The sequence below is a fragment of the Delphinus delphis genome, chromosome 9, assembly GCF_949987515.2.
Source record: "Delphinus delphis chromosome 9, mDelDel1.2, whole genome shotgun sequence".
In the NCBI taxonomy this organism is placed as follows: Eukaryota; Metazoa; Chordata; class Mammalia; order Artiodactyla; family Delphinidae; genus Delphinus; species Delphinus delphis.
This window is the reverse complement of record NC_082691.1, coordinates 53816964-53836307: the sequence shown is the minus strand read 5'-3', so window position 1 is coordinate 53836307 and position 19344 is coordinate 53816964. Positions and strand designations below refer to the sequence as shown.

Genomic DNA, 19344 nt, shown 5'->3' with positions numbered 1-19344 from the left:
TATGTGAAAATATTGCCCTCTAATGGCTAACACGAAGACATAGTCCAGTAATATCACTGGACTCTAAAGAAAATAGAAAAAATTATTTAGGCACTTGACTTATAAGGGAAATAAGATTAGATTAGACTTTAAGGCAGTCATGCTTTAAGATAGGAGAAGATGGAATAATATTTAAGATACTCAAGGAAAGAAAAAGTGAGCCAAAGATTTTACATACGAAAAATTGACTGGAGTATAAACAGCACAGACAACCTCTTATCAGGATGCAAGAACCATACTGGTCTCATGAACTCCTCCTAAGGAATCTACTAGAGAAAAAGCTTCAGACACCAAAGTATCTAGAGAAGCATCAACATAAAACCTGAGAGTGAGCATTAAACACATAATAAATTGCAAAACTAAGACTAAATTCGTGCCAAACAGAAGAGAGTACAGTATGAAATGGCTATATGCTCACAGAATGTAGATGTAGTATAACCATTAAAAAATGTGGGGGAGGGCTTCCCTGGTGGCGCAGTGGTTGAGAGTCCGCCTGCCGATGCAGGGGACACGGGTTCATGCCCCGGTCTGGGAAGATCCCACATGCCGCGGAGCGGCTGGGCCCGTGAGCCATGGCCACTGAGCCTGCGCGTCCGGAGCCTGTGCTCCGCAACAGGAGAGGCCACAGCAGTGAGAGGCCCGCGCACTGCAAAAAAAAAAAAAAAATGTGGGGGAAGAATGGGAAGAACATATTAAAAATGATCAGTAATTTTTTTGGAAGTGTTATCATTGTTGTTGAGACTGTTGTATGTTTGCTGTGGATTAAAGTAAATTATGGTATATACCATCATCCTTCTTGGTCCTTGAGACTCAAGATTCTCAGTGTAGAAGAAAGTGGATACAAATGTAATACAAAATAGGGTCAATAAATAACTCTGTAGTTCTGATTTTGACTTGGAAATATTAGTAAGAACTCATAAATGTTTCATCTTTAAAATATTATATATTAATATATAGCTCTTGTCCACTAATGAGGATTAGAAACAATGACCAGCCTAAGAGCAAAGACATCCCTTTAATCCAGAATCTGTTCTTGAGATACCATTTCCAATTAAAGGAAACCAAAAAATGTAAAAGATGAATGTGTAAGAATTTTATCATATGTATAATAGCAAAAAAGCTATCAGAAACATATAAGGTCATGTCAATGTAGTCAGAAGTTCACTTTATGAGGTTTCTACTGGCCAAAAATGGGACAATTTCAACTTTTAAAAGACTAATAATTGCAATGGGTTGAAATTTATTAAATATGTGTAACTCTATGAATTCATTATGACACTAAAAAAGTAAAGCTAATCTACCTCTTTGGAGAATGATAGCAAAGCAATTCAATATCTTGAAAACTAGTAAATAAAGGGAAAGAATCAAACATATTTTGCCTTTCCTATCTAAATGTAAAACTGGGTAACTAAATAGTATACGAGGATAAATATCATAAAACTATTTCAATTATAAGTTAAAAAGAAATAATAAACATAGAATATCATTTTATATTCCCCAATATATTAATGTGTCTAGGCTCTGAGCACCAACAGCTGTTTATATCTTAAACAGAGACAAAACCAGGCATTATGTGCTTCCTGATGAAATAACACAATAACTTGTAGTTGTGCTTAAAGAATAAAACATAGTCTGAACCAGCCTCTGGATCCAGCTGCAAATTTGTGAAAAATTCAGATGGAGAAACACGTTGAGCCCTTATATGAGTATGCAATTTTAAAACTCCAATCCATGGGAAATTCTATAAGTTCAACACCAAGATTCTTCAAATACACTAACCTTTGAACAACATGGGTTTGAACTGCGCAGGTCCACTTACACACAGATTTCTTCCACTAACTACTACTAGTGCTACATGACCTGTGGTTGGTTTAATACAAACCACAGATACAGATGGCCAATAGTAGGTAAACTTACGGTCAGATTTTCAACGGTGCAGAGGGTCAGCACTCCTAACCCCATGTTGTTCAAGGGTCAACTGTAAATTGTAAAGAAAATAAAGGATGAAGGGAAAACATGTAATTTAATAGGAAACTTAAAGAAATCTTACATTTTTATAAAAACAGGCAAGACTAAATTATTCTGTCTAGAATCCACAATTGGATGATTAAAACCAAAAAGAAACCTCCCCCAAAATGATTACTATGAAAATCAGGATTGTTGTTATTTTGAGTGGGAGAAGACAGCAATTAGGCAAGGACACACAGAGAGGCTTCTGGGGAGATTTGGAAATTTTCTGTTTCTTGACCCTAATAGCAGTTACAAGGCCTTTCAATAATTCATTACGCTAAAACTTGTTGTGTGTGGTTTTCTGAATCTTTATTTCTACAATAAAAATCTTTCAAATGCCCACATTAAAAAAAAGTATAAAGAAAAGAATAGCTAAGAAAACTTCCTAGAACAATAAAGAAGATGGATTTAACCTACCAGCTACTAACAATCATTATATAATATTGTGACTTTAATACCATAAAGAAATAGAACACTGAACAGAAAGCCAAGAGACATACACACACATGGGCACACACATACACAGAGAAACTTAGTATCACAGAGGTAGCATTTAGAATCAGAAAAGATTCTGATTCTAAGTACTTATTACTTAGAACTACTTAATACAATATATGGTGTTGGGAAAACTGCCTATCCATATGGAAAGTTGAACTCCAAATAGATACGCAGAAGTTCTAAAAACTATAAACAAAATGTATTTCAAACATATAAATACCTAAATGTAAGTTTTTCTAAGTTTATCACGCTTTGAAAAAAAGTATGATAGAGTGTTAGGAAAAGATTTCTGCATAATATGGAGACAGTAAATTTTTCCTTAAAAAGTCACTCAGGACTTCCCTGGTAGTCCAGCGGTTAAGAATCTGCCTGCCAATGCAGGGGACATGGGTTCGATCCCTGCTCCGGAAAGATCCCTCGTGCCATGGAGCAACTAAGCCCCTGCGCCACAACTCCTGAGCCTGCACTCCAGAGCCCACAAGTCACAACTACTGAGCCCGCATGCCACAGCTACTGAAATCCGCATGCCTAGAACCCGTGCTCTGCAACAAGAGAAGCCACCGCAATGAGAAGCCTGCGCACCAAAACCAAGAGGAGCCCCTGCTCGCCACAAATAGAGAAAGCCCTCGCACAGCAACAAAAACCCATTGCAGCCAAAAATAAATAAATAAATAATTTATTTTTTTTAAAAAAGCCACTCAAAGAACATAGATATAAAAGTTGGCCATATCAAAGTTAAATACTTTTCTCAGCAAAATACATCATATAATAAATAAAGTTCATTAACAAGCTAAAGACAGAGAAAAGATTTGCAGTATATAAAAGCTTAGTACCCATTGCATAAAATGAATAACTATAACGCAGTATTTTTTTAAAAACAGAAAAGAGGGCAGAGGCTACAAAGGGGCAATTCACAGAATAATCCACAATGGCAAGTAAGCATATGAAAAGATGCTTACCAGCACTACTAATCTGTGAGATTATATCCACGTAATCTTCCATATTCATCAGATTGGGAAAAACAAAATTTTGACAATATATGTCGTGGTGGGAATGTGCTAACATAAGAACTTCCAGACAGAAAGTAAATTGGGACCACCACTTTGTAGATTAACCAGACAATTATCTAGCAATATCTAACAAAAGCTTAAAATATACATGCCCTGTAACTCAGTTATTTCCCTTCAAAGGATTTTCCCTAAATACCCCTAATACAGGTGCATGTGGAGGGAATCAAAAATTTTTCACTCATGTATTTTTTATAAGCATAAAAAAACATTATTGGGACTTCCCTGGTGGTCCACTGGCAAAGAATCTGCCTTACCACACAGGGGATGCAGGTTCGATCCCTGGTCAGGGAACTAAGATCCCACGTGCCACGGGGCAACTAAGCCTGTGCACCAAAACTACTGAGTTCGCGCACCTCAACAAGAGAGCCTGCGTGCCACAAATTACAGAGCCCACGTGCCCTGGAGCCTGCGCACCACAACTAGACAAGAGAAAACCTGCACGCCACAACTCGAGAGAAGCCTGCGCACTGGAACGAAAAGAGCCACATGCCTCAGTGAAGATCCCGCATGCCTCAATGAAGATCCCACATGCCTGAATGAAGTCCCGACACAGCCAAAAAGAAATAAAAATAAATAAATAAAAATACATGTTAAAAAATATTAGTCTGTGAATAGAGATTAAATCAATAAAGTAATTGTGTTTGACTCAAACAATATAATGTTACTTACCAGGAAAATGAAGAAACTATATCTATATGTATTTTTGGTAATCTTAAATATATAAGTGATTGCCAAAGGAAAGCTGAAACTCTTACATATAATACGACAGCATTTATGTACATTTTAAGACACACAAAACAATAAGAACACAAAGTAGTAAATGTACTTAAATACGGTAGGAAGAGAACTATGGAATTGGACTGGTATAACAGGATGTTCACCAGTATCTATACTTTCTAGGGGAAACAAAATGCTCTGAAGCAAGTGTTACACAATTGTAAAATAAAATAAGTTCATGTACCATTTGTTACTTTCCCTATTTTTATAAAAATTTCATTCCACTTAATAAAAAACAGAAAAACACTCAATAAAGTAGTAATTCAGATTCAATATATTAACATTCATAAATGTATATAGCCTTTGATTAATGTTTCATATACAGGAAAATTAAGGTAGTCCTTTCATTTTTTAAGTTCAGTTATTCACTCCACATGCCACTTTAGTTCTCAAAAAGACATCTCATGTACTCCATTTAAATTCACTTTCTGAAAGAATGTACAGCTATATTTCCAATAAATATGTAGTCCTTAAGTATATGTCAGAGAGACGTATTCAAAAGAATATGGAAGAGTAAGGATGGATTTGCTATTTCAAACCAACTTTCCCACAGAGAACAACAATCTGAAGGTGTCAAAGATCTAATAAAAAAGCAAAGAGTTCTAGGCCAGAAATCAAGAGAGAATGGAGGCTCAAGAAGTTAAACACTGGCATATGCATGGAGTGTCTCTTTCCAAGTTGCATCTGTCAATTCCTGACTGAGCAACTGAAAGGCAAAGAGATTTAGAAAAGCTTGGAGAAAATTTATAGGATGAGAATAGAAAGCCAGACTTAGCAATTTGGGAAAGCCTTGAAGAAACCCTCTCACTTTAATTTGGGTTCCCAAGATCTGCACCCCAGAGGTGAGGATAAACCATAAACAAAGGTCCTCACAGGGATTTAAGCTCAGCTTCAAATCTCAATCTTGAAATCAGTTTGAAGTGATCTCTGACAGAAATTCTGAAGTAAGACCACTGGGTCTTAAACCTTTCTTAGAAATAATTTTCAAATACAATGTCTTATACGTAACTAAAAATCAGTATAGCCAAAAAGACATGAGAAAAGAAAAACAGGCTAAACAGCACATTTTGCAGGAGATGACCCAACGAAGACTCAGTTAACCTAAAGATAGATCAGTAGAGATTATATAATCTGGAGAACAAGGAACAAAAATACTTTTAAACTATAAAGAGAATCTAATGGAGAATCTGTGGGAAAATAACAAAAAGTCTAACATACATGAAATTGGAAACAGAGAAGGAAAAGAGAGGAGAAAGGGAAAGGATGTGAAAAAACACTTGAAGAAATAGTGGCTGAACATTTCCCAAACTCAATGAGAAACATAAATTCACTGATTCAAGATGCACACCAAACCACTTGCAGAAAAATACAAAGAAAACCATACATGGGAACACTAATTCAAATGACTGCTGAATTCTCGTAAGAAATAATGGCCACAGAGGACAGTGGAACAACATGTTTAGAGTGCTTTTAAAAAAAAAAAAAGTCAACTCAGAGTTCCATATCTAGCACAAATATCCTATAAGAATGAAGGCAAAACAGACATTTTTAGATGAAAAAAACTGAGGAAAATTTTTGCCAGTACATCTACATTATAGGAAATTTTAAATTATATTCTACAGGCTGAATGAAAATAAAACCAAATTGAAACCCAGATTTTCAGAAAAACATCAGAATATTATAAACATGTGGATAAATATAAATTTATTTCTTCTTAATTCCTTTAAATACATATGACAGTTTAAAAAAATTATAACATTGTGGTGTAGATTTTATAAAATACATAGATGACATATATATAACAACAACAATGTAAAGATCAGGCAAGGAAGTAAATGATCCTATATGTTTCCAAGGTTTCTGCATTTTACCTGAAGTGGTGCAATATTACCTGTAAGTAGATTATGAAAAAAAGTTAAGTGTGTACACTGAATTCTTTAGAGTAACTGCTAAAGAAATCCAAAAAATAAAGGATATATTAAAACAATTTTTCAAATTCCTATTTATATTTTTTTAAAAAGACAATAAAGAGGAAAGGAAACCACCAGAAGGGACAAACAGGACATAAATATTAAAAATTTAAAAGTCTATTTAAATCACATCACATCCATAAGTACATTAAATGTTAATGGATATAAAACCATAATAAAAGGAAGAGATGTTAGAATGAATTGTTTAAAACAAGGCCCAACTATAAGCTGTTTACAAAATGCTTTAAATATAAAACAGTGAAAACCATAATTCAAAGAGTCATGTACCACAATGTTCATTGCAGCTCTATTTACAATAGCCAGGACATGGAAGCAACCTAAGTGTCCATCGACAGATAAATGGATAAAGAAGATGTGGCACATGTATACAATGGAATATTACTCAGCCATAATAGGAAACAAAATTGAGTTATTTGTAGACAGGTGGATAGACCTAGAGTCTGTCATACAGAGTGAAGTAAGTCAGAAAGAGGAAAACAAATACCATACGCTAACACATATATATGGAATCTGAAAAGAAAAAATAGGTTCTGAAGGACCTAGGGGCAGGACAGGAATAAAGACACAGACGTAGAGAATGGACTTGAGGACACGGGGAGGGGGAAGGGTAAGCTGGGATGAAGTGAGAGAGTGGCATGGACTTATATACACTACCAAATGTAAAGTAGATAGTTAGTGGGAAGCAGCTGCATACAGGGAGATCAGTTCAGTGCTTTGTGACCACCTAGAGGGGTGGGATAGGGAGGGTGGGAGGGAGACACAAGAGAGAGGAGATATGGGGATATATGTATATGTATAGCTGATTCACTTTGTTATACAGCAGAAACTAACACACCATTATAAAGCAATTATACTCCAATAAAGATGTTTAAAAAAAAGAAATATAAATAGATGAAAAAGATATAAAAATTAGAATAAGAAAGTTGGAACCGAATATATTATACCAAAAAAAGTAGAACTTAAGACTAAGAAAGTTACCAAAAATAAAGACAGCATTTCATAAAAATAATAGCTGATTCTTTAGAAATCCATAACAAGAATAATCATCTAAAAACGAAACTTTAAAATATATAAAACAACAATTAACAGAAAAAAATAGTTAGAGATATTAACATTTCTATATCAGCAAATGGTTAAAATACTAGACAAAAAAATTCACTAAAAACAAAAGATTTAAACAATCTTATCAATTACTTTGACCTAATTGATATTTACGCAGCACTATACACAGCAACTGCAAAATACACATTTTCTTCAAATACATGTGGTATGTTAACCAAGACAGACCATATGATGCATCTCATTTTTAAATTCCAATAAATTAAAGGATTGACTCATGAAGAACATATTCTCTGATCCCAATGAAATTAAATTAGAAATCAGTAAAATAACAGTAGTTACTATGTTCAAAGAGATGTAAGATAACTTTGAGCATTTTGGCACTAGCAACAATTTTCCTCTAACGAACCAAATGAAATTTTAGATCTGAAAAATTCAATAATGCATATTAAGAACTCAGTGGATAAAACAGAGCTGAAGAGAATATGTGAAATTAAAGAGATCAGATGAAAATGTCAAGCATGAATTACAAAAGATGAAAGACATAGAAAATAAAAATGACATGATAAAAGACAAAGAGCATATAATGAAGAGTGCTCCATGGATGCACTAGAAGTTCCAGAAAAGACAAAAGAAATAAAGGGGTAGAAACAATATTTGAAGAGGTCATAGCTGAGGATTTTCCATTACTGATATTTTTTAAAAAACAAGTCACAGAGTCAAAAGCACTATAAATCACAGTAGGATAAGAAAATAAAAACACATCTAGATATTAAAAAATAAACTGATAAATCAAAGACAGAGAAAAATGTTAAAAGCAACCAGAGAATAAAGAACATATTACCTTCAAAAAAGCAAAAACATTAATAATGGCAGACTTTTCAATAGAAAAAACTAAAAGAAGGGGACAATGAAATTATATTCTATTTAATAATATTTAATATTAGATTTAATGTTTTTGAAAAGTGCTAATATTTCTTAATTATTTAACTTAGAATTTTACACCCACAGATGATATTACTCAAACATAAGATAAAATACAGACATTTTTGAGAAAAACAAAAACTGATTGTTCATTAGAAGACTTGCACAAAAGGAAATAACAACTGAAGTTCTTCAGAAAATAATTCCAGATGAAACTGAGAGAAGCAGGAAGAAATAAAAAGTATATACTATATATATATATATATATATATATATATATATATATATAGTATATATATAATATATATCTTCATCTTATATATATTCTCATATTATATGTATTCATTTCATACACATAGGTTAATATATACTGTCATAGGCTCTCTATACATATAAATATGAAGGTATAGTAACTGTATAATAACTGTAAAAATAATACATATTTGAATAGAAGTAAAATATGTGACAACATAATTGGGAATTATACAAGCAGATGTAAAGGAAGGATTTTCTAGGAAGGGGGGAAAAATGCCAAATAATATCAGACATTGGTAAGCGAATGGTGCCTGTGCAATTTCTCAGGAAAATACTAAAAGAATAGCAAAAGATGGTTTAATTCCCAGCCAGCAGAAGGACATAAATTAAATAATAAAAACATTTAATCAACCAAAAACATGTAAGAATAGAGAGAAGAATATTAAACAGCATGGTCACATAAAACATTTAGTAAATCAATAGATTTCAATAAAATTGTCAGTAATTACATTAAATGTCAATGGGACGAAGGTTCCTATTAAAAAACATAAGACTGGGAGAACGCGGCACCGACAACTGGGGCACCTGCTGGCTGCTCATGGAAGACTCTGATGTCCAAGGAGATAGGAGGAACCCCAAAGTGAACCAGTGGCTTGCAGAATTTTGGTTCCCAAGCCCAGGGGCAGGGCGAAGCTCCTGCAGTGTGAGCTCTAAGTCCGATCCACTGGACTAACTGAGAACCTCAGACCCTGGGGAATATTCATCGGAGTAAGGTCTCACAGAGGTCCTCATCTGAGCATCAAGACCAAGCTCTACCCAACAGCCTATAAACTCCAGTGTTGGAAGCCTCAGGCCAAACAACAAGCAAGAAACGAACACAATCTCACTCATTAAAAAAAAAAAAATAAGAGACAGAAAAAAAATATGTCACAGATGAGGGAGCAAGGTAAAAACCTCCAAGACCAAATAAATGAAGAGGAAATACGCAATCTACCTGAAAAAGAATTCAGAGTAATTATAGTAAAGATGATCAAGATTCTCAGAAATAGAATGGAGGCATGAATTGAGAAAACAAAAGAAGTGTTCAACAAAGATCTAGAAGAACTAAAGAACAAACAAACAGAGATGAACAACACAATAACTGAAGTGAAAAATACACTAGAAGGAATCAATAACAGAATAACTGAGGCAGAAGCACGAATAAGTAAGCTGGAAGGCAAAATGGTGGAAAGAACTGCTGAGGAGCAGAATAAAGAAAAAAGACTGAAAAGAATAGAAGACAATCCAGAGACATCTGGGACAACACTGAACGCACCAACATTCAAATTAGAGGGGTTCCAGAAGAAGAGAAAAAGAAAGGGTCTGAGAAAATATTTGAAGAGATTATAGGTGAAAACTACACTAACATGGGAAAGAAAATAGTCACCCAAGTCCAGGAAGCACAGAGACCCCCATACAGGACAAACCCTAGGAAAATCACACTAAGACATATATTAATCAAACTAACAAAAATTAAATTCAAAGAAAATATATTAAAAGCAGCAAGGGAAAAACAAAAAATAACATACAAAGGAATCTCCATACGGTCATCAGCTAATTTTTGAGTGGAAACTCTAGAGGCAAGAAGGGAGTAGCAGGATATACTTAAAGTGATGAAAGAGAAAAACCTACAACCAAGATTACTCTACCCAGCAAGGATCTCATCCACATTTGATGGAGAAGTCAAAACCATTTCAGACAAGCAAAAGCTAAGAGAATTCTGCACCACCAAACCAGCTTTACAACAAATGCTAAAGAAAATCCTCTAGGCAGGAAACACAAAAGAAGAAAAAGACCCACAACAACAAACCCAAAATAATTAAGCAAATGGTAATAGGAACATACATATCGATAATAACCTTGAATGTAAATGGGTTAAATGCCCCAACCAAAAGACATAGGCTTGCTGAATGGATACAAAAACAAGACCCATATATATGCTGTCTACAAGAGACCCACTTCAGATGTAGGGACACATACAGAGTGAAAGTGAAAGGATGAGGAAAGACATTTCCTGCAAATGGAAATCAAAAGAAAGCTGGAGTACCAATACTCGTACTCGTAATAGACTTTAAAATAAAGACTGTTACAAGAGATAAGGAGGGACACTACATAATGATCAAAGGATCAATCCAAGAAGAAGATATAACAATTATAAATGTTTATGCACCCAACAGAGGAACACCTAAACACATAAGGCAAATACCAAAAACCATGAAAGGAGAAATTGACAGTAACACAATAATAGTAGGGTACCCCACTTAACCAATGGACAGATCATCCAAACAGAAAATAAATAAGGAAACACAAGCTTTAATGACACAATAGACCAGATAGATCTAATTGACATTTATAGAACATTCCACCCAAAAGTGGCAGAATACACTTTCTTCTCAAGTGCACATGGAACATTCTCCAGGATAGATCACACCTTGGGTCCCAAATCAAGCCTTGGAAAATTTAAGAAAATTGAAATTGTATCAAGCATCTTTTCTGACCACAACGATATGAGATTGGAAATCAGTTACAGGAAAAAAACTGTAAAAAACACAAATACATGGAGGCTAACCAGTGTCCTACTAAATAACCAAGAGATCACTAAAGAAATCAAAGAAGAAATTTAAAAAATACATAGAAACAAATGACAATGAAAACACGAAGACCCAAAATCTATGGGATGCAGCAAAAGCATTTGTACGTGGGAAGTTTATAGCAATTCAATCTCACCTCAAGAAACAAGAAAAATCTCAAATAAACAATCTAACCCTACACTTAAAACAACTAGAGAAAGAAGAACAAAGAAAATCCAAGGCCAGTAGAAGGAAAGAAATCATAAAGATCAGAGTAAAATAAATGAAATACAAACAAAGAAAACAGTTGCAAAGATCAATAAAACTAAAAGCTGGTTCTTTGAGAAGATAAACAAAATTGATAAACCATTAGCCAGACATCAAGAAACAAAGGAAGAGGATGCAAATCAATAAAATTAGAAATGAAAAAGGAGAAATCACAACTGACACGGCAGAAATACAAAGGCTTATAAGAGACTACTACAAACAACTATATGCCAATAAAATGGACAACCACAAAGAAAAGGAAATATTCTTGGAAAGGTACAAATTTCCAAGACTGAACCAGGAAGAATTAGAAAATATAAACAGACCTATCACAAGTAATGAAATTGAAACTGTAATTAAAAATCTTCCAACAAACAAAAATCCAGGACCAGATGGCTTTACAGGCAAATTCTATCAAACATTAAGAGAAGAGCTAACACCTATCCTTCTCAAACTCTTCCAAAATATTGCAGAGGGAGAAACACTCCCAAATTCATTCTAAGAAGCCACCATCACCCTGATATCAAAACCAGAAAAAGATATCACAAAAAAAGAAGATTATAGACCAATATCACTGATGAACACAGATGCAAAAATCCTGAACAAAATACTAGCAAACAGAATCAAACAGCACATTGAAAGGATCATAAACCATGATCAAGTGGGATTTATCCCAGGGATGCAAGGATTCTTCAATATATGCAAATCAATCAATGTGATACACCACATTAACAAATTAAGGAATAAAAACCATATGATCATCGCAATAGATGCAGTAAATCTTTGACAAAATTCAACACCCATTTATGATAAAAACTCTCCAGAAAATGGGAATAGAGGGAACCTACCTCAACATAATAAAGGCCATATATGACAATCCCACAGCAAGCATCATACTCAATGGTGAAAAACTGAAAGCATTTCCACGAAGATCAGGAACAAGACAAGGACGTCCACTCTTGCCACTCTTATTCAACATAGTTTTGGAAGTCCTAGCCACAGCAATCAGAGAAGAAAAAGAAAAGGAATACAAATTGGAAAACAGGAAGTAAAACTGTCACTGTTTGCTGATGACATGACACTACACATAGAAAATCCTAAAGATGCCACCAGAAAACTACAAAAGCTAATCAATGAATTTGGGAAGGTTGCAGGATACAAAATTAATGCACAGAAATCTCTGGCATTCCTATACACCAACAATGAAAAATCAGAAAGAGAAATTAAGGGAACACTCCCTTTACCCACTGCAATAAAAAGAATAAAATACCTAGGAATAAACCTGCCTAAGGAGGCAAAAGACTTGTACTCAGAAAACTATAAAACACTGATGAAAGAAATCAAAGATGACAGAAACAGGTGGAGAAATATACCATGTTTTTGAACTGGAAGAATCAACATTGTGAAAATGACTGTATTACCCAAGGCAATCTACAGATTCAGTGCAATCCCTATCAAACTACCTATCAATGGTATTTTTCACAGAACTAGATCAAAAAATTTCACAATTTGTATGGAAACACAAAAGACCCCGAATAGCCAAAGCAATCTTGAGAAAGAAAAACAGAGCTGGAGGAATCAGACTCCCTGATTTCAGACTATACTACAAATCTACAGTAATCAAGACAGTATGCTACTGGCACAAAAACAGAAATATAGATCAATGGAACAGGACAGAAAGCCCAGAGATAAAGCCACGCACACATGGTCACCTTATTTTTGATAAAGGAGGCAAGAATATACAATGGAGAAAAGACAGCCTCTTCAATAAGTGGTGCTGGGAAAACTCGACAGCTATATGTAAAAGAATGAAATTAGAGCACTCCCTAACACCATACACAAAAATAAACACAAAATGGATTAAAGACCTAAATGTAAGACCAGACACTATAAAACTCTTAGAGGAAAACAGAGGCAGAACACTCTGACATAAATCACAGCAAGATCCTTTTTGACCCACCTCCTAGAGAAAGGGAAATAAAAACAAAAATAAACAAATGGGACCTAATGAAACTTCAAAGCTTTTGCACAGCAAAGGAAACCATAAACAAGATGAAAAGACAACCCTCACAATGGGAGAAAATATTTGCAGATGAAGCAACTGACAAAGGATTAATCTCCAAAATTTAGAAGCAGCTCATGCAGCTCAATATCAGAAAATCAAACAACCCAATCCAAAAATGGGCAGAAGACCTAACTAGACATTTCTCCAAAGTAGATATACAGGTTGCCAACAAACACATGAAAGGATGCTCAACATCACTAATCATTAGAGAAATGCAAATCAAAACTACAATGAGGTATCATGTCATACCGGTCAGAATGGCCATCATCAAAAAATCTACAAACAATACGTGCTGGAGAGGGTGTTGGGAAAAGGGAACCCTCTTGCACTGCTGGTGGGAATGTAAATTGATACAGCCACTATGGAGAACAGTATGGAGGTTCCTTAAAAAACGAAAAATAGAACTACCATACGACCCAGCAATCCCACTACTGGGCATATACGCTGAGAAAACTATAATTCAAAAGGAGTCATGTACCACAATGCTCTATTTACAATAGCCAGGGCATGGAAGCCACCTAAGTGTCCATCGACAGATAAATGGATAAAGATGTGGCACATATATACAATGGAATATTACTCAGCCATAAAAAGAAGCGAAATTGAGTTATTTGTAGTGAAGTGGATGGACCCTGAGTCTGTCATACAGAGTGAAGGAAGTCAGAAAGAGAAAAACAAATACTGTATGCTAACACATATATATGGACCCCAAAAAAAAAAAAAAGAAAAAATGGTTCTGAAGAACCTAGGGGCAAGACAGAAATAAAGACACAGACGTAGACAATGGACTTGAGGGCATGGGGAGGGGGAAGGGTAAGCTGGGATGAAGTGAGAGAGTTGCATGGACTTATATACACTACCAAATGTAAAACAGATAGCTAGTGGGAAGCAGCTGCATAGCACAGGGAGATCAGCTCTGTGCTTTGTGACCACCTAGAGGGGTGGGATAGGGAGGGCGGGAGGGAGATGCAAGAGGGAGGAGATATGGGGATATATGTATACGTATAGCTGATTCACTTTGTTATAAAGCAGAAACTAACACACCATTGTAAAGCAATTATACTCCAATAACGATGTTAAAATTATATATATATAAAAAAATAAAAGGAAGAAAATGACTCGAGGACATGGGCTGGGAGAAGAATCTGGGGTGAAGTGAGAGTAGCATCGACACATATACACTACCGAATGTAAAATAGTTGGCTGGTGGGAAGCAGCAGCATAGCACAGGGAGATCAGCTCGGGGCTTTGCGATGACCTGGAGGGGTGGAATAGGGAGGATGGGAGGGAGGCTCAAGTGGGAAGGACATGCGTATGCATATGGCTGATTCACTTTGTTTTGCAACAGAAACTAAGACAGTATTGTGAAGCAATTACACTCCAGTAAAGTTCTATTAAAAAATTTTTAATTAAAAATATAAATACATAATAAATAAATAAATGAAACATAGACTGTCACAGCGGATTCGATAAAAACAAAATTCAAATTTAAATATTTATCAGCACAACACTGGTTATTCATTTAGGACTGGATTTTCTTATTTATAGTCTATCATATCTTTCACTTTTTATATATGATGACAAACTCTTTTCCAGGAAGTTGTACCAATTTATATTCCCATCAGCAATATATGAGAATGCATATTTTTTCAAATCCTTGCAATCTTTTAATTTTGCCCATTCTGATGAGTGTATAGTTGCATATCATTGGGCTTTTAGCTTGGATCTCCCTGGTGACTAATAAGTTTATGGGTCAATTCTTGTGAAGCGTTTGTTCAAATCTCTTTACCACTTTCATTTGGTTGACTGTCTTGAAAAACTGACTTTTAAGGGTTCTTTATATATATTCTGGATATGGGTCCTCTATTGGATTTACATGCTGCAAATATTTTCTGCTTGTGCCTGCCTTTTTACTCTGATAATGGTATCTTTCGATGGACAGAAGCTTTAAATTTCAATGTAGTCCAGTTTATCAGCCTTTTCCTTTATTGCTAATGCTTTTTCTGTCTTTTTAAAGAAGCCCTTCCCTACTTTGAGGTCATGATGATACTCTCTTATGTTACTAGCTAGGAGCTATAGTGTTGCTTTTCACATGAGATATACAATTTACTTAAATTTTCTTTTTTTATTTGTTTGCTTTATGTTTAACACAAGGGTCTAATATCAATTTTTCCATTTGTGTATACAATTGCATAGACATCATTAATTTAAAAGATTGTTCTTTACTCACCTTTACAACAAAGATACAACCTTTGTTGTAACACAGGTATCCACATATGTGTGGGTCTATTTTTGGACTATCTATTCAATCGATCTATTTCATTTATCTATTTGTCTTTCCTTGAGGCGGTGCCACATTGTCTTAATTACTGTTGCTTAATAATGTCTTAAAGTCCAGTAAACAAATCCTCTCATCTTGTCTGATTGCTGCAGATAGGACTTCCAATATTATGTTAAATAGAAGTAGGAAGAGTGGGCATCCTTGTCTTGTTCCTGACCTCTTAATAAATTTCCAAATTACAAATTTCCTATTTTTCTTACTTCATGCAATCTGTTATAATACAGATAGATGAACATAAAGCTGATATAGTCTGTATCTGCTTTTCATATCCTTCGTTTTAAAAGTTCTCTTGATTTTAGATATCCTTATTTAAAATTTTTTGAAAATTTTCTGCTAACTCAAAGTTAGATGTTAATGATTATGGCAAAAGAATTGCTTAAATTTTTTACCAACTAGGTTCTCTTGACCTAAAGGAAAAGCACGATTTTACTGAATGGTGTGGGCATTTTCTAGTTGCCTAAGTATGTATGGTCTCCATTTCCTCTCTGTTTTCAACTCTTTCTTCTATTCCCTATTGGTGTCATCTTCCTTGAAGAATTTGGACTGACAGGAGCTGAAGGAGGGAACAGAACTTCGCCCTCACTTGAGTTTCACAAACCATCTCCTGAACACAGTGAGAAGTAACTCTGATGGTCGATGTTCAAGTGGAAGTTCAGTGCAGTTGTAGTGAACAAGGACTCAAAGGAATAAAATCATCATTGCCTCCATCAGTCTTTGATGTTCCCCACTATACTATGTTGATGAATGCCATGTGACTCCCAAATCTGCCCTAACACCCTCACTGCCCTTTCTGTTTCTAACGGTATTGTGACACTCTTTAGGGGATCTTGACTTCATGCTTCTGTCAGACTGACCCTTTTCATAAATCCATGTTCATGCATATGACAGTACAATAGGCACTGTTAAATAGCTCAGATGACATATCAGAGAGATATTTTAAAAGGATTGTTAAAGGTAAGAAATATTATTATACACATAAGAGAGAATTCTACTGATCCACAGGACAGAAGTCCTAAAGGAAGCCAACCAAACCATGAATGCATTCTAACATTTAAAACTCAAATCCCATGAAAAATTTTAAATATGAGAAACTGTGATGGGAAGATTGAGAGGGCCTACTTTCATAGACAATAGTACATGTATGAACCAGACTACACAATATAAGGGGTGAACACACACACATGCACACACATACCTCGTGCTCCTCACTTTCTACAAATTAGATTTTGAAAAGCAATTCACCAATAAATCCCTTGTTTGTTAGGTACAAAGTAACAACAGTGTGCAAGAGACTTTTGAAAATATTAGCAAGAAGATTTGGCATAAGAATAGTGAAAAGACTCTAACCATGAGCTTCTATTACACCATCACACACCATAGTAATGCAGGCTAGATGATGATTTTCTACTTGTGCCCTTTAGGTGATTCCTGATCTGCCACTTGTCCATCATACTATTCAAATACTGCACATTCCTTCAGGGCTAGGATGGTCCTACCCTCCTGTCAGGCTCCACTGCCAGCAGACTAATACCCCTGGCTCTTGACAAAGCAAAAAACAAATATTTAAAGGTATTTAGTCTCATGGGGAGTCATGAAATGCAGCCAACACACAACCATATATACAGTCCGTTAAAAACAGAACAAATGGGCAACCGCTCAGAGCCTCACCTACGCAAAGCCATGAGTGACAGGTGAAGTCAAATATAATTTTGAAGAATGGATTTCAGGAGAATATATACTTTTAAAGGAACATTCTTCAAGAATTCTAAACATGAAAGAAAATGGGAAAAGAAACACAAGAAAAACACTGAATAATATATAGCAGATTCTAAGGGTCCTAAATATTACTGTCATTTGGGTTGTCACATATTCTACAGACATTGCTAATTAAAAGCATTTTTTCATTAGAAGGACCCAGGAAATTACCACACACAATATTTAACATTTCCTTGTTGCAAATTTTGAAACTCTTGGAAAAGAATATGTTTCTTAACATAAAGTTGTAAAATTTTAAAAATTTACACCAAGGATATTTGCTTTTTTGTTGTTGTTTCTTTTAGTTTAGTTTAAAACTAAAAATAATATACACATTCACATGATATTTTTAAAAGCAAATCGTTAAATATTATCAGTGGTATAATTCTGATTTGTAAAAATTTTTAAATAATATACAAATAATATGTTCTGCAAGGCTACAAAAGAAACTGCCAATAGTACTGCCCTCACAGTGGCCATTAAGCAGGATTTAATTACTAAAGAAGACACACAAGACCCAGCATAACAATGCTTAAAATTTTGTGGGGTTTTTGCAAGAAAAGGGTATAATAGGGGCTCCACATCATACGTCATCAGGGAAATGCAACTTAAAACAGTGAGATACCAGTACACACCTATTAGAATGGCCAAAATCCAGAACACTGACACCACCAAAGGCTGATGAGGACGTGGAGCAACAGGAACTCTCATTTATTGCTGGTGGGAATGCAAAATGGTACAGCCTCTTGGGCAGACAGTTTGGTGGTTTCTTACAAGACTTTCTTACAAGACTCTTACCATACTCTTGTGCTCCTCAGTATTTACCTAAAAGAGTTAAAAACTTATGTGCACACAGAAACCTGCACATGGATATTTATAGCAGCTTTGTTCATAATTGCCAAAACTTGGAAGCAACCAAGATGTCTTCCAGTAGCTGAATGGATAAACCACACACAGTACATTTAGACAACGGGATATTATCCAGCATTAAAAAGAAGTGAACTATCAAGCCATGAAAAGACATGGAGGAAACTTAAATACATATTGCCAAGTGAAAGGAGCCAATCTGAAAAGGCTACATACTGTATGATTCCAATTACATGACGTTCTAGAAAAAGCAAAACTATGGAGACAGTAAAAGGATCAGAGGTTGCCATGGGTTGAGAGGGAAAGAAGGATGAATAGGCATAGCACAAAGGACTCTTACGGCAGTGAAAATACTCTGTATGATACTATAATGGTAGATACATGTCATTATACATTTGTCAAACCCACAGAGTGTACAACACCAAGAATGAACCCTAAGGTAAACCACATACTTTTGGTGATCATGGTGTGTCAATGTAGGCTCATCAACTGTAACAAATGTACCCCTCTGGTGGGCAATGTTGATGGTGAGGCTAAGCATGTGTGGGGCTGGAGTATATGGGACATAACTGTTCCTTCGATTTTTCTGTGAGTCTGAAACTGCTCTTAAAAATGTCTTCATTTTTAAAAAATTGGGAGTCAAAAGTTAAAAAAAATCAAGTAGAACCAGTCTACATGTCTACAAAATTCTGATATTCTTTGAATAAATGTACAATGCCAGGAATTTTTTTAAGTACAGCATAGAAACCAAATTAAGTAAGGATATGCATCTCAGCAAAAGCTGCCTTGCAGCAAGGAATCCAGGGAGGCTAGATGT

At 35.0% G+C, this 19344-nt stretch overlaps 1 long non-coding RNA gene across 2 annotated transcripts in view; it reads right to left on the bottom strand.

The window, feature by feature from the left end:
* Positions 1–19344, bottom strand: part of LOC132431063 (uncharacterized) — a 391882-nt gene that overhangs the window by 170364 nt on the left and 202174 nt on the right. The window contains exon 3 of one of the 2 annotated variants that reach the window (XR_009520619.1): positions 1957–2017. The exons of the other annotated variant lie outside the window; for it this stretch is intronic. This is a non-coding gene — a long non-coding RNA (uncharacterized lncRNA). The remainder of the gene's footprint in view (positions 1–1956; positions 2018–19344) is intronic. 2 annotated transcript variants of the gene reach the window in all.